At 37.8% G+C, this 17,166-nt stretch overlaps 1 protein-coding gene, 1 long non-coding RNA gene and 1 pseudogene across 2 annotated transcripts in view; 1 reads left to right on the top strand and 2 right to left on the bottom strand.

Annotated features, from left to right (window-relative positions):
• Positions 1-2,648: 2,648 nt before the first annotated feature.
• Positions 2,649-16,885, bottom strand: LOC108302422. The gene is made up of 3 exons (XR_001824337.1): positions 16,821-16,885; positions 14,135-14,167; positions 2,649-2,918 (listed from the first exon to the last, which is right to left on the bottom strand). It is a non-coding gene; the product is annotated as an uncharacterized LOC108302422 (long non-coding RNA).
• Positions 4,679-4,792, bottom strand: LOC119470788 (annotated as a pseudogene).
• Positions 16,852-17,166, top strand: part of GASK1B (golgi associated kinase 1B) — a 52,032-nt gene continuing 51,717 nt past the window's right edge. The window contains exon 1 of the mRNA XM_017526022.2: positions 16,852-17,075. The gene's annotated coding sequence lies outside the window, so the exon portion shown is untranslated. The remainder of the gene's footprint in view (positions 17,076-17,166) is intronic.

The raw sequence follows: 17,166 nt of genomic DNA on the forward strand, positions 1-17,166 counted from the left end.
AAGAGGGAGCATGTAGGGTCTGCTGCTTCAGGCAGCTACCACCTTGTGATTAGGGGGAAAATCAGCCTGAGGATGAAGCCAGCCCTTGGATAAGGGTAATGCCAGGAGAATCACAGAGAAACACAGCCAGACCTGACTGAGCTGCATGACGCCTACTCTACCTCTAAATGTTCCAGAGATAATAACCCACCAAATTTCTTTTTCTGGAAGCTTGAGTTGAGTTTTTTTTGGTGTGTGTGTGTGTGTGTGTGTGTGTGTGTGTGTGTGTGTTTTCAACTGAAAAAAAAAACTCCAAACAACTAATAAATGTCAAGGCCATGATATAAGTGAAATATTGCAAATAAGCAGAGGTAATTACTGGATGTACAGGGAGAGAATAAATCAGAGGGAGAAAGAAGAGGTAACAATGAAGTTAGTCTTGGTAAAAGGACAGCAGAGAAGATCATGAAGCATCGGATATTGTGAAGGTAGAAAATTCAGCTTTACTGTCAGCATAGTTCCTGATTGTTCAACTATCTAGGATCACCAGTCAATGGCAAAATGGGCCTATCCTAACCCAAGCTCTATGCAGAGGTGGATGTATCATGAAGCTAAAGAAGCTTAAGCTCATGTGCTTCTTACTTATACCATCCGTTTGGGGAATAAGTAAGTAGCAGCCATGGCTGTACATTAGCAAATGGGCTGCCCCAGCTTAAAGGTCATAGCCTTAGGCCTGGTGGTGTTTTTACACTATAGATGGATCGAGAGCAGGCTATCAGCACTACGTCTACATTCTCCTGGCCTCCAGGAACAACCATTGGTTAACCTAATCAAGTATCTGGACCTTATTTTTAACCCCAATGAGAAGAGCTTGAATTACTCCTGGCTCTCATCTCCGCCTGGAAACTAAGAATTAGGCTTCATAGCTATTTAACATCACAAATCCCAGACTTGAAGGAGTGAAAAAAAAAATAAGTGAAATCTGGACAAGTTAGACCAGATGCTGCAGAAATTGTGTGTGTGTGTCTCTGTGTGTGTGTGTGTGTGCGTGTGAAAATGTTGGGGGCAGGCATACTCTGCTAAATCAAAGGGTTGGGATTCTCCGAGGGCTTGTTTCCAGACAAAAAGTCATGTAAGCAAGAAACTGGAGGTATTTAGAAGCAGCAAAATTCAATAACTAGATGTGAAATGGAAAAATATTTTCTAAATTTAAATAATGAAAAATAAATTTCAATAAATGATATTAAAGACTCGGTTATTTTTCTATCCTCCCTAGAGAAAATATTTAAAAAAATCATTGCTCCTTAAAGAACTTCTCAAAGAATATCCAGCCAAAAAAAAATGTAGAATAAATATTATAAAGCTGTATCAGGCAGTTAATGATGACACTAATAACAAGAGTAATTTATTAAATTTTTGAAATCGTGATGTTTGTTGTATTAACTTTTAAAATGTTGTAACTTATTTTTGTGTGTTTTCTAAGTAAATATTTACTTTAGTATCTAAATTTGTATTCTTTTAGTTAAATGGGCTTTCCAAACTGTGCAATTGTCAGAGCCACAAAACCTACATCTGTCATCTGTTTGATGAGTCGGCTATTCTCAGTCTTCTTCAGATGAGTCGGTTTTAACTAAAGCATATTTCTCTCCTGCATCTTCCTGCAGTCTATAATACTTCCTTGCCTCCTCCTAGCTTCTGGCGGCTCTCGCAATCCTTGGCTTCCTTGGATTGTAGCTGCATCACTCCAGTCTCTGCCTCCATCTTCCTATGCCTCTTCCTTGTGTCTCTGTGTGCACCCTCCTCTTCTGATAAGGACACCAGTCATTTGATTTAGGACCCCCTGTAATTCAGTATGACCTCAACTTAATTACATCACAAAGTCCCCGTTTCCAATCAAGGCCATATTCTGAGGTTTCGGGTGGATATGAATTTTTGGAAGCACCATTCAAACTACTACACTACATAACAGGCATATCGTACACCCAGATAGGGATGGAGTGATTTACATTGTCCCCATCCCATCTTGTTTCAGCAAGTTCCACATTTAAAAGTCTGTAATCAATAAGATTTCAATTCTAAGTATAGCTAATCCTAGACTTACCTCTCTGATAAGCCGTTATATATTCATAATATCCTAGACTACCAAATATCATAGCTTAGCTCACCCTATTTAAAATGTGCTCAGAACACTTACATTAGCCTATGGTTGGGCAAAATCATCTAACATTAAGACTATTATATAATACAGTGTTGAATATATCATGTAATTTATTGAATATAGCATATGATAGAGTGCAGTATCATTTTCAGTCCTCATGATCAAATGGCTTGGAGCTGTGGCTCACTACTGCTACCCAGCATCATAGGAGATTATTACCTCATATCCATAGCCTCGGAAAAGATAAAAATTCAAAGTATGGTTTCTACTGAATGCATGTAGCTTTTGCATCATTGTAAAGTTGAAAAATTATAAGTTGAGCCAAAACTTGGGGACCATCTGTACAAATCTCTGCATCAATCAAAAATCTTTGAAATGAAAGTGATTGAAACTCAATTTGAGTTTGTTAGGCAAAAGGGTAAATTCATTGGCAAATTAATTATGGTAAGGACAGAGAAGATGAAACATAGAACTAGAGGCTCTAATCCATTTTATTCTCTTCCTTCTCCTTCTGTGCTTCGTTCTAAACAGTGGCTTCATTTTCTCAAGCTGGCTGAAATGCTGTGTGCTATCCCAGTTCCTGGGATCATAAGCTCATCACTTCATGACTGGAGAGTAGGTGTTCTCAATTTAAAAGTCCTGGAAGAAGGCTAATATTCCAAGCTTGAGTAAAGTTCTCAACCCTGGACCAGTTGCTGTCCTAACAGGGAGATGTACTGTTTTTTGCCATAGCTTAGCCCTGTATTCATTCTTACATCCAGGAGAGTGGAGGGGTCTATTACTGTAAGAAATAAGAAAACAAAGGTAGACAAAAGGTAGATGTCTGCTATCAACAAATCATATTTCCTTTCTCCACCTGTGTTTCTGTACTCCTCCACCCCGCTTTCACATAATATAGAGAATTAGATTAGAAAGTGTATGGATCACATAACAAATAATTGCTAAGGCTAAAAATGAAGGCAAACGAACAGTGGTTTTTGGTTGAGGTTGCAGTGCTCAAATGCCAACATAAAAAACAAACCTGGATGTGAAAAACACTCTGTTCTTGAAAGTTCAGAGACCTGAAATATAGTCCCTGATCTGCCTCTAATGTGATCTTAAATAGTGACTGACATAATATTACTTTTTTTCACTATCAATATTCCTGACATTATGAAAGTCAACAAGAAAGATTTAAAAAGTAGTTTAGGAAAATCTATATTTAAAATGATAGACTGTATCTCTATCTTCTGATAATGCTGTTGATTTAAGAAAATTAAATAGGAAAGAAAGTCTTGTATAGTGAAAATATCACTTAATTTGAATTTAAGAGCTCTTATTCTGTCTTACTCTCAAGTTATTTACTGGTAGACCCCTCAAGCTGCTACTTCTATAAAATCAGTGGGTTATATTTAGTTTATCTCTCAGGCCTCTTCCATTTCTAATATTCCATAAAAATGTGATGAAACCTCAATTATCCAAACTTTATAATGCTTCCTTATAAAACGGAAATGTGTTTATCCTTCTGGAGGTTTCTAGCATTTCTTAAATCTGAAAAATTGTTGGCTATTTTCTCTTCAAATATTGTTTTAGTCCAATTTTCTTCTCTTATCTTTCTGTACATTGAGTAAATATTTTTATTGTGTCCGATAAATCTCTCATGCCCTTTCTGTATTCTCCATCCTCTTAACTGTCTGTATGTCAATTTGGGTATTTTCTTCTGACCTACCTTTTAGTTTACAAATTCTCTTTCCAATTGCATGTATTTTGTTTTTTTTAGTAAGTGAACTATGCGGTGTTTATTGATAATCTTATCACACATATCTTGTATTGAGTTCAATCATTTTACTTAATATTTGGACTGATGTGTTTTTGAGTTTGAAAATTCTATCACTGTCATTTAAAATATAATTTCTGCCACAATGTCTTTCTCTTTTCTTTGGGACATCCAGTTACACCCATGTTTTGTTTTTAACTGTGTCCAATACATATCTTAAACACTTGATTTTTTTCTGTTTATTTTTCTAATACTTTGCTTTTATATTTAATATTTTCTAGGGACCTGTTTTTGACTTCACAAGCTTTGTGTTCTCCTTTGTTCTATCTGCCTTTAAAATCAAATAAATAGTTTATAATTTCAGATTTCTAAAAAATTTCAAACTAAGAATGTCTACATAATTTTTTTTTTTGAGACAAGAGTCTTAGTCTGTCACCCAGGTTGGAGTGCAATGGTGGGATCTCGGCTCACTGCCACCTCCGCCTCCCAGGTTCAAGCAATTCTCCTGCCTCAGCCTCCTGAGTAGCTGGGATTACAGGCACCATGCCTGTCTAATTTTTGCATTTTTAGTAGAGACAGGGTTTCACCATGTTGGTCAGGCTGGTCTTGAATTCCTGACCTCATCCCACTTCGGCCTCCCAAAGTGCTGTGATTACAAGTGTGAGCCACTGCGCCCAGCACCACCTGATTTTTTATAGCTCCTAATTTTCTGTTGACATTCTCCCACTCCTCATCTTTTGCTTTAATTTCTTTTTTTTTTTTTTCTAAATTTTATAATTTTTAAAAGCCTACAGCACCCGGTATTTCCAGGCGGTCTCCCATCCAAGTACTAACCTGACCCTGCTTAACCTCCAAGATCAAATGAGATCGGGCGCGTTCAGGGTGGTATGGCCATGGACTTCTTTTATTGATTAATCTAAGTATTTTAAAGTCTGAGTCTCCTGTAGAACTCTCTCTAAGTCATTACCTCTACTTTTAGGTAAACTAAAAAATCTCATGAAGAATGAAATCCATTGTATAATGCATAATATAGTGAAAGATTTTGAAAAAGAATTGGTGTCTAAACCATTATTTTTCACTTTTAATCGATAAACATTATTCCTCTTTAGAGGAGGTAAAAAAAATGACCCATATTAAATATACTGAAAATAAATGTCATTAAACACCATTAAATGATGGCTAGTTCTAAATCTCTCTATCTTCTTTGCACTTCAGAGTAAAAATAATGATAGCGTTTGTTATGACTTCATATTTCTTTGAAATATTGACTAAAATAAATTTCCAATTTGGGGAATAGATAAGAACTAATGCCATTTGGTTTTAAACAGAATTGTGTTGTAATCATCAAGCTAAAGGCATAGCAGAAAAAATGACAGCATCACTGGAAATTTGCCTCAGTCTACTTACTGTTCACCATTTAATTAGACCTTTTGAATTCTGGCAGAAAGCTTAAGGAATTCATGGATTCACCTCGTAAGCACATCAAAGAAGGGCTAATACACTGGACAGTTAGAACAATGGCAGTGGAACATCTTAAACTTTTGACATAATAAAATAATATTTTTTTCTTATTTTGGTAACAATATCATTAATATTTTATAGTTGTCCCATAGTACAATGTTTGAAGATTAAATTAAGCAAGTGAGCACCATAATACACTTCAAATAAGACTGCTATAACTTTCACAGGCACAATTTCAAGCAAGACCAGTCAACCCTCATTATTCATTAGGATTAATTCATACAAGTTAGCATACTAATAAGTAGCATTTTGCAAATACCTCTTATCTACCGACTTGCCATATAGGTCTTAGGACAAATGTTTTATTTTAGAATAGTCATATGGAAACTATAAACATGGTGACTGTTCATCAGTATACTGTGAAATTTCTTTCCCGCCTTCATTTTTTTTTTAAGTGGAGAAATGATTTTCTAAAAAGTCTGAGTCTTCTAAGCATAGCTCATCTCCTGGTAAGAACTGCAATGTCCCCATTGGTTAATAATGCGATCGCAAGCCAGCCTTTTCTCTCTTCTGTACGATACAAACAAAATTTGTTTAAAGAGCAAGCCAAAGAGCAGGGGAAAGCTTTCATACTTCATAGGGCTTTAAGGAAGTTTATTTCATAGAACTGTGGGAGTGCCAGCCAAAGAACTTCCAGTATGAAACGTTCAGCTGCCTTTATGGAGGTGGAAACTGGCAGTCAACCACCTTGGCCGTACTTGGTGGGCAAGCAGGGAGAAGGTGGCTTTGCAGACAGCACAGGAAAAAGGCCTTTGGATAGAGGCGGGGGCTCGTGAACCGTAAGAGCCAGAGACTTCAGTAGCACAGAGCCCAAACTTCAGGGACAAAGCCGGGGTGCGCGCGTGGGCGCAGGAAGTGACGTAGACCTGATGCGTCAGGCTTAGGCTCAGGCTCTGATGGCAGCAGCTGCACGCTTACCTCCTCGAGTTCCTGAAGGTTAGAGCCTGCGTCTTTTTTGTTTTTATTTCTAAATTTCCCGCCTTTTCCCTTCATGTTGGTCATTTGCTGTTGTTATTTTCAGCATGTTTTATAATTTTCAATCAAGTTTCAGAATATAGATGGCTACTGTACATTCTGTATATGATGTTCCCAGAAAAGTGCTTTTTGTGTTTCAGTTATAAAGCACTTCAGTGAATGATTTTGATCCAGTTGAGACTTGGTTTTAAGCTTTGTTATGCTTGACCTTTTTAACTTGTTACTTATAGGATGTGACCATTCATCTTAGAAAGTGGCTTTGCCCAAGTCCTGGACACTCCTTCTGGATTGAATTCTAAGCTCTAACTCCACAGTGCCGTTCAGCTGCTGAAACTACTGCTCAGCATTTGAGCTGTTTGCTGTTTCCTGCTACATATTTTGAAGGTTTCCCTTGTACATGCACAATTCAGAAGTTTACCTACAATTTGAGGCAAATGAGGATGCAGATTTGGGGACTCTCTTAGCTTCCTGTCTTTTCTTTCTTTCTTTTTTTTTTTTTTCCCAAAAGATAATTTATTTTTATTTATTTTTTTAAATTTTCTTTTTTTTTATTGAAATTTTAGGTTTTGGGGTACATGTGAAGAACATGCAAGATTGCTGCATAGGTACACACATGGCAGTGTGATTTGCTGCCTTCCTCCCCATCATTTATAACTGGCATTTCTCCTCATGCTATCTAGTTTGCTCTTCAGATAGTATCCAGTTTGGCATCCTGAAATGCCAGACTTTGTCTCTTCTGACGTGTGAGACTCCTGCTTTGTTCTTGGGCTCTTTTCACCTTCACCACAATTTGGAAAATGCCTTCAGGAAAGTTCCGAGGTGAATGTTGAATACATCTTGTTGCTTCCCTTTCTCAAGGATTCTAGCTGCTCAGTGTTGCTTACACTGGCTTTCCAATGCCTTCACTATATATGTATATGTATATATATTTCTAATTTTTAAACTTATCTTTGTAGAAGATTTAGTTGAATGTAAGCTACACTGTTGAGTCCAGGGCGCAGCATTTTATCCAGTGAATTTTAATTTGAACAGTTTTATCATTTCTTAGTGTTATTTTTAAAATTCTTTTTAATGTGTACCCAATCGTTTTAAAAACTTTTTTCTTTCATGTTCCCTTTGTCTTGCTTTAAACCATTTATCTGTCTATCTATCTATCTATATTTATGTTTGGATTCAAATAATTTCAAAAATTCCCTCTCTCTCTGTATTTTTTTCTTTGCATGCTTGTGATTTCTAGTATTAACCTCAGGTAACTTGATGTCAATTTATGGAAGTTTTACATTTGAGAAACTTTCACTTGTAGGAAATTTGTAAACAATAAATTATGTGCTTTTTTCCTTATTTATTATAGGTCTAGGTTTTAGGCAAGAGGGTCTTTGAGAATTTCCAGCCTAACAAAATATACTGCTTGAAGCAGAAAGTTATACATGTTAATTTTGAATTGTGCTCTCCATGGAAAACTTTAAAAGAAATAAAAATGTTTAGTGATAAATTCATGTTCACGAAGCTTCTCACTTATATGCTTTAGCTGCAGAAATTCAAAACTCATCTTATTAAACTTTTTTATTTTGCAAAACTGTATATTTTAGAGAGAAATATATCCACCAGTGAGCTGAAATTTAATTAATTGTAAAGCATTTTTCTTATTTAACAAAAAGAAGAATGTCTTTTTTTTCCATGATTCAATAATTGAATAAGTGAAAATAAGCTTTGGTTCAGTTGGAAACTTATGATAGATTGGTAGGTGAATTATTTATCAATGAAAATGAATTATCTATAAAACTACCCAAAGCAGTCCAATACTGTCACTTGGTAGACAAATTTGGCATGATTAGAATCAACATATTTGAGATAAGTAGGCATGATCTACTTAATCATATTGAGACAGAATGGAAAGAAATGAGACCTGAAACTATACATTTCTGTTCTGTTTGGGCAGGTTCTCTGGGTGGTAGATGAGGAAGAAGGTGGAGAACAGGATAGAGATGAAATTTTGAGAGAGAGTCCAGTCTAGAAGGTAGGATCCTATACGCCCCTTGACTGCTAGGCCATTGAATATCATTCAACTGCTACTTCCAAAGTACTTTCACAATGCCCCATGACATGATAGTTGCTCGAAAATATTTTAAATGAAAAAATAAAAGAATAATAGAAGAGTCTAAAAATATGACAACAAACACCTCAGTCTCTACTAAGCTATTACAGGTTTCTCCATAATAGGGAGATATCTGCCTGAAGAACTGACTAAATTGATCCAATAACTGGGTGACCTCTCCCTTGATCAAAGTATAAATGGACACGAGCAACTCTGAATCTCATTTTGACCATAATAAATGAATATTTTTAAGGTCCGTCTTTCCCCACCTGATAATGACAAAACCAACTTTGTTATTATTATTTTGGGTATGATAAAGCTTGCACGTATTAATTCATCTAATCCTCACACCAGCTCTGTGAGATAGATGCCATTAGTAAGAAAGGTAAAACCAGCACTCAATTATGATACCCCCACCCATTTCAATTACATTGCCATTACTCACCTTATTATAGCCTAACATAGGTTACCATAGACTGGTTCTAAATTTCAAAGGCAAAAATAGCTAAAGATTTGAATCTAAAGTAGCATGCAGAATATATTCCTGATTATCTTTCAAGTCTTCTGTTAAGTATAGAAGGAAATAGTGAAGCAAATTCTGGAAAATTTGCTGCATTAGCAACTTACTAATGCTGACAACTGTTTCTTGAACCCCAAATCATATGTTGATCAGTGAATTTTATCAACAGTGTCTTAGGTCTCTTTAGAGAGTGCCTAGACATTAGTATCTTCCTTGCAAGAAAAGAGAAAATAATGCATGAGCAATTACATCTTACAGTATATCAAGCACTGTGCTAAGTGCTTTACATATAACATGCAATTTAATTATTAGAACCGTTCTGTGTACTAGATATAATGGTCTTAGTTTTTCAATGAGGAAATTGAGAAAAATTAAATATCTTGCCAAAAACACCTACCTGAGATACTAATCTTTTTGTTCACAAATTCCTAAACTTGGTTAAATGCAGATTTATTGTCATAAATTATATTGTCTTGCTATTTCTCTAAGCAATTAGTGCAAAAATAAAACAAGGAATTGCCTCTGAACTGATGGTCACCTCAGTCAGGGGTGGCTTCATTCCCCAAAGTACTGCAGTATAATGTGCATTCTTAACCAAATCACTGGTCATTTCCTGTGGAAAAATAATTGGAATGTGTTATATTTAGAGAACGACATGTTCATTCTTATAAAAATATTCAACTCTTTTCTCTGTATTATACTCCTTGGTATCTTTTCATCTTTTTATTTCAGAACCCATTCCAAGCTTCTAACCAAAAACTTTTAGGCTTATAATTTTTGGCTATGCTTCATGTTACATGACCATGGGAACCTGATGACTGCCTTTTGGAAAGCTGTGCGATTTTACTATAAAAGGAGTCTTTATGGATTCATAACTGGTGATGGCCTGTCAAGGATTGATTTTTCTCTGGCATTTTTCCTTAGGCAGTCCCTCCACACTCAGCCATGAGCACTCCTGGTTTTCATTCCATGGGCTGTGAACTGTAGTCTCTCTTAAATTCCTTCTTTTTCCAGTTTCTACATGCTGTGAACTTGCTTTGAGAAGGGGTTTAAATCTATAGGGTTGAGTAGGTGAGTGGGTGGCTGGGCAGGGTACGTGATGTTAACACATTCTGTGTTTTCCAATCCAAAGGATAAAATATCAGGAAGGAAATGGAACTCTCATAAAGACGGGAAAAGGAATAGAACAACCTTAGATAAAGTGCAAATGTTTTTTGAATCTTCTCCCATTCTTTTGCTTTTCTGTCCTTCCTCTTTTGGCATCTTCCTATCTTCCTCCTGAAATGCCCCATTCTTTTTGGAGCTTCTCACTAGGACAGTCACCTGGAGGGGTTGTTTCAACACAGATCACAGAGACTGTCCTCCAGTTTCCAATTCTGTAGGTCTGGGGTAGGTTTTGAGGATTTTCATTTCTAACAAATTCCTAGGTGAAGCTGATGAAGCTGGCCCAGGGCCACACTTTGAGAACCACTGGCCTTGGAATGTGTTTTATCAACTTAATATGTTTCTTTCTTTCCTTTCCTTCCTTCCTTCCTTCCTTCCTTCCTTCCTTCCTTCCTTCCTTCCTTCCTTCCTTCCTTCCTTCCTTCCTCTCTCTCTCTCTCTTTCCTTCCCTCCCTCCCTCCCTCCCTTCCTTCCTTCTTTCTCTCTCTCTCTTTCTTTTCTTTCTTCATTCAGTTAATGTCCAGGCAGTGCCTTAGACATTGCATACTTCCCACATAATCCAGCTTTAGTGATGGGCACTGAGTAGGTCTTCAGTAAATTTTAAAGTGTTGTGCAACATACATTTCTCCAAGTCTCACTAGCCCATGGCTACCAAGCATTCTTAGGCAGGAGTGATTTCAACTGCACTGACTTTCACCCTCTGTTGCGTAAAACAAGACCTCCAGCACCTCTCTAAAAAGCACTTATTGTGTCCTAGGGATGCCTTGTCTTATAGTTCATGTGCTTAAAATCCTCTACAACGCAAGACTCTCTCGTGGATGTTTACTCTCTGTGCAGCTACTTATGGGCAACTTACTGCTGCACCTGCTGCTGTTGCTGCCTTCTATGGTAACGATGAAGTCCACACCATGGGAGCTACTCACCAGTGCTCCAGAAGTTGCAATACCTGAGAGGTAATGGAGAGGATGAGATGCTCCATGAGCCTGCATCACATTTCCTCATCTTGCAAGCCAATGGCTGCTGATGCTTTGATATTGCATAGAGTAATATATGAAAATGTTTCCATCAGTGCCTTCCTGTAGTTATTCTTTTCTGGTGCTTGAATCCGTAGCACCAGGGAGGTGGGGATGGGTGAATGGGTAGGGTATGTAACATTAACACATTCTTTTCCAGTCCAGTTTCGCTATCAATCCTTAAAACTTGTGTATGTAGTTACATACCCCAACATCTTATCAGATATGCTACATATATCTGAATCACAGTAGGTGATCCAACTCAGTTTCAAAACTACCAGATTCAAATGAATAAAAGATTCCAAATTTTTCTCTACATTGTTCTCCTGCACTCTAAGGTGTTTGTTTATAGTACCAATACATCTATAACGTTCCAGATTTAATCTAGTCAAGCCAGGGGCCTTTCCTTCCCTTAAGTGTACTCTGTAGATTGTTTTCTTTTACAGAAACTATACCTTAGGCGAGGAGAGAAAAAATAATTTGTTGTTCTGCACTAGTTTCCTGCAAGGAGCCCAAGGGTTGAGACAGCTTCATCCAATCTTTATTCCTTTAAAAAGACAGAAAACTGCTGCTATGTGGGTTGTTCTGTCTATGCCAGGAGTGACCTAGAGCCAGTGTGTCTGTTCTGGTTTCTCCTCTGTGTGTGTGGCCTGGGGACAGAGATAGAGCAGGGTATAGAAACACTGAGTGCTCACTTCTGAAACAGAGAAGCTTAGTTGTCTCGATTGCGTGGGGGATTTTTGAAGAAACCCAGGGCAACCTCCAGTTTTCCTAATTCTTACTTTATTCTGTGATGACTCTGTGAATTATCAGGTTTTAGAACTATAAAACAAATGCAAATTATTCTAACATGCATAACTCACCTAATTATTAAGAAGTGAAATAATAACTTTATAAATACTTATCATTAAAAATATATGTCAAATTGGCTGTCAGACATTTCATCTGTTTACCATATCATGGTATGCTCATGCGAACATTGCTCAGTTTCTGGTCACATGGCAGAACCATACTAACACAGACACAACATCAAATAATGAAACAAGCCTTTCTAGGGAAGTGAGGCAAATGGATTATTGCAGGAGATTTCCCTACTAGAAAAACAGAGGATGGTGTATGGTATAATATTAGACAGAGGAGAGAATATCTAATACCATGCAGTGCTAGGCATTTTATCTGCTGGAAATATGCCTGTTTGGTGTTCTTTTGGTCATCTATGAGTGATTAGGTTATGGCACTTAATGTTACTTCATAGATTTGTAAGACCAGTTCTTAGGGGACAGGTGATTTTCTCCAAAAGTGCTTCTACTGCTGCAAATAGATGTACTAGTGTAGGTCAACAGAAATGATGTCCTTAGGGGTAAGCAATCAAGTGTCAGATAAAAGTGCACATATTTAATTATTTATTTCATTGTACTTTAGGTTCTGGGGTACACGTGCAGATCATGCAGGATTGTTGCATAGGTACATACATGGCAATGTGGTTTGCTGCCTCTATCCCCCTATCACCTATATCTGGCATTTCTCCTCATGTTATCCCTCCCAACATCCTCACCCCCAACTGTCCCTCCCCTATCCCCACCACAGACCCCAGTGTGTGATGCTCCCCTCCCTATGTCCATGTGTTCTCATTGTTCACATACCTATGAGTGAAAACATGCGGTGTTTGATTTTCTGTTCTTGTGTCAGTTTGCTGAGAATGATGGTTTCCAGATTCATCTATGTACCTACAAAGGACACGAACTCATAGTTTTTTATAGCTGCATAGTGTTCCATGGTGTATATGTGCCACATTTTCCTTGTCCAATGTATCATCGATGGGCATTTGGGTTGGTTCCAGGTCTTTGCTGTTGTAAACAGTGCTGCAATGAACGTACGTGTGCATGTGTCTTTATAATAGAACAATTTACATATTTCTATAAAATATAACATAGTCAATATAACTTCTTTTGCATACAGTTCAAAAGGCAGATGTAGTATAGAGTACTATTTAACACTTTTATGACAAAACTTCAAAGATTATTAACTTAAAATTTTTTCAGCAGCAGGACAGGACAGGACAGCTTGGTGCTATCCAGGCCTGTTGTTGGAATGGATGGCAAAGGTATTAGCAAATTCCATACAATAAGTAGGGCAAAGGTTGTACCCAGGAACCTAGGCTAATGCTGGGATTATAATTATAGTAGGGTTATGGGTCCTAGAAATCAGGAATATGAGGAGCAAGGGATAGGGGCCCCCAGTGGAAGGGTCTGGGCAACAGTGAACCAGGAACAAGGTGTCCATCTGCAGGTCTGCAATCTGTGCAACAAGCATGGGTCAACAACGGCGAGGAAAACTTTCGTACTTAGCTTCTCGGTGATTGGAACCCTTAAATATTGTCCTTCGCTTTCCCAAGCACTCTCAGAAGATGGCCAAGCTGCTGCACAGTCGCAGCAAGTTACCTGACAGGAGTGGGGGAAATGAGAGTGCTAGGGGTGGAAAAATGAGGCCCGATTCACTATCTAGTCTGGTCCAGGAGTTGTGCCAGACTGAAGGCAAATAACCTTGACCAAACTAGGATCTTATAATTGGAAGCCTAAAAGGATTTACAGATTACTTTGTTGCCAGTGAAACCTAAGACGTCATTTAACTGTGAAAAGGTGTTAATTTGCTTCTAGAACTAAGTATTTAACTCATAGGACAGTGAATTATAACTCTGCACATTTTAAGTAGGATTCCTGGGCCCTACTTCAGATCATATAGACTCTCTGGGAAGATGGATGGGGCCTAGACACTCATATATTTTAAAAATCTTCAGGGATTTTACTGTTCTTTAATATTTAAACTTAATTTTTAAATGACTGAAGTAACATGCATTTTTTATTGTAAATAAATGATTAGTCCTACTCTCCTCCTATATAGATTGATAACATATATACAAGGTATAAAGAATATAAAATAAACAGCTACTCACTTACCACCTTTTCCAATTTGATTGAAGGGTAAGCTATATATAAATATGGAAAAGTACAGAAATCACAAATGTATAGTCAATGTGTTACCTCAAAATAAACATACTTCTGTAAATCCCATCTAAATGAAGAACTAGAACATTCCCACAATCCTGTCTCTGCTCATGTTGTTTCTCCATCACCATCCTTGCCCCTCCATAAAGATGTGAAAAGGTCTCTAGGTAATTCTAGTGGGCCCTATCATTGTCTTACTGTCTACTCTTTCACTTAATTTCCCTCATTTTTTTAAGAAGAGAAAACACTTTAGACATGAGGATTATTAATTTCTCTGATCTAATAATATTATTAATAATGAATGCTTTGAGTTCTATATGCGCACTCACAGATTATATTGTAAGTTATACATGAATGTTGTATTGTGGCAACAAATTTTCAAACTAACACTTGTTCAAGAAATTTTGCTTTATTTATCTAAAACGAAATTAAACTTCTCTGTATTCCACGCTACCTGATGGCAGAAAATGTCTTTCCTTTCAGTTTTAATAGAGACCATAAGCAATTGATGGGAATTGCTTCCACATTCCAAAATGAGATGTGGATCTGCTGTTCTAAGGGAGGTGAGCTGCTGCATTGGGAAGTCTGTGGTTTTTGGAGCAAATGGTGGTGACCACGTCCATTGGATCACTTGTGTACACAGAGGCCCAAGTGAGAAAACCAGCCTCCGGGTCTACCTAAATGCTATCTCAGAGAACAGCCTGGAGAGATGAGGTGATCTCAACAGAACAGGGGGCTACCAAGTTCGTTTCAGGGGACTGAGGGGCTATCAACAGGCAGCCAGAGAGATGCTTTGATAGTGGTGTCTTTGAAGCGACTGCAAGATGCTGATCGCAGAGTCAGCTTTACACACCTACCAAACCTGGAGAGCTTATAAGCTAGTTCACAGCAATATCAATGGAGTAGGAAGGCCATTTCTGCCATTATTGCTTCTCTTTTTCTACTACATTGGAATAACCAGAGCCAAACTCGAAGTGGGGTGAGTGGTTAAGGAATAAGAGCTCTAGGTAGGAACAAAAAGTAATCTAAGATGCATCCCCTCTGTCTCTTTTCAGTAGGTTTTGGTTATGCTTTTTGAGGGACTACTGTCTTCTGGAGAAATTCTGAAAATGTAAAAGAAATTTTAAAAATTGACTGTGATACAGAATCAAACATGTTAATTAGTTTATGTATATTACATGTCTGTATGTCTATGGCTAACAGCTGGAGAACTTTTTAAAAAATTTAAGTGTGACTAGAAAAGTTATGGGGCCTGCCTGAGTTTCCATTTAAAAATGTGGCAAACAGGCATCAGGCCACAGGACAGGTTTCGGTGGGCAGTGGGGGGAATCACTAAAATTGTTTTCTGATTATGTCTGACAAGCCCTGCTTATCCACTGTATTGGTTATATCAGTATCTTGGCTGCAAATAATTCAGTGTGCTTATCCTCAGTTCTACCATGAGAGCTTTGCTGTGGTGCAACGGTGACTATCTGCCAAGGCCTGGGCTGAGGAGAGGGGCCTCCAAGCAGTTTAATGAGGCATCATGGGGGAGAAAAACAAACACATTGCTGAATATTTCTAACGATCATTCCAAGGCCGCTATCTCATTTAATCATCACGAGAAACTGATGGAGTAAGTGCTGTTATTTTCCTTCTCTTACATAGGGGGGAAATTGAGGCTTAGAGAGGTAAGATTACTTGCCACAGGGGGACCACATGTAAGAGGTAAATGAGGAGAACTTAAAGTCAGGCTTTCTCCCTTTGCAGCCCGTTCTCTGAATATCACAGTTCAGAGCAGATAGTGTAGCCTCCACTAATCCCTATTGTGGCTATAGCAGGAGACAGTGTATTGTTCTTTTTCTAGGAGACATTTTTGGAGTGGGGGCGGGAAGGTAGGTCAACCAAATTTACGAACTCACACAACTCTACCTACCTCCTAGGCATTTCTCCATGAAAAAAATAGCTCTAAAAACAGCTAGAGGAGATGTCTGCTTATTGTAACTGGCCTCCGCCAAAGGCTTACTTTCAATTTTTTTAGAGCCAGGTCAGTTATTCCTCTGACTGTGAAAATAATAAGATGGTTATAAAATGCAGCTTTGGTATAGTTTCCTTGCAGAAAGTTTACATTTCCTATCTAGAAAATAATTCTGTGTGTATGGAAATGTGTGCTTGAAGAGTTTTTGAGCACAAATAAAATTGCTTTGATGCCCTAATTCTCACAAAGTTTAGCCAAAATACGCAGGTACTTTAGGCTACTGTCAATATTGGGATTGCTCCTTCTCGTTCCTCCATGTGGCAGGACTTTTAAAGAGGAAAAAAGGACTGATTTTGGGGTGCTGAAATAACAGCCATATTATAATTTTTGTCAAGTTACCACTCGGAATTTTATTCTTTCCCTCCATATATATTCCAACTCCTTGCTCTTTTTTGCATTGTAAAATATAATATTTTTAGGATTATACACCATATGCTAATCTTTTACCCACTCACCAGTATCACAACCTTCTTTTTCTGTGGGGAGGAAAAATCCCTGTCCCCTTTCTGTCTTCTTGCTTTTTGATTCGATTTACCATAGTCTAATTGAGACCCCCAAGGTCATCAGCCCCTGCTTTTGTTGCTAGGACATGCAAACCACCCAGGCCGATCCCTAACCTGTTTTTTGAAAAAGCCTCCAATCAGAGAGAATCCACGACTTCTTTTTGTGAACTGTGGCACCGTGCAACTGCACACCATAAATGTCTTTCCTTATCTATGTGCACTGTTATCTCACTGTTCTATTTTTTCCCCTCATTTATATTAACTCTTTCTTACCTTTTTTTTTTTTTTTTTTTCCCTAAACTTCTAGGCCTTCTCTTCCCGGAACTGGTGGAAGATAAATGTTACTCTGTAAACGGCCAAGATGGTAAGGTGAGTAGTTCCTGGGATCACTTGTGCCCTAACCCCAAGTTATCTGGGATACTCGAGGGGTTATGGCATTCCTCATTTTACAAGTTACTTA

Source organism: Cebus imitator, unplaced genomic scaffold (assembly GCF_001604975.1).
Source record: "Cebus imitator isolate Cc_AM_T3 unplaced genomic scaffold, Cebus_imitator-1.0 Scaffold40, whole genome shotgun sequence".
Lineage (NCBI taxonomy): Eukaryota > Metazoa > Chordata > Mammalia > Primates > Cebidae > Cebus > Cebus imitator.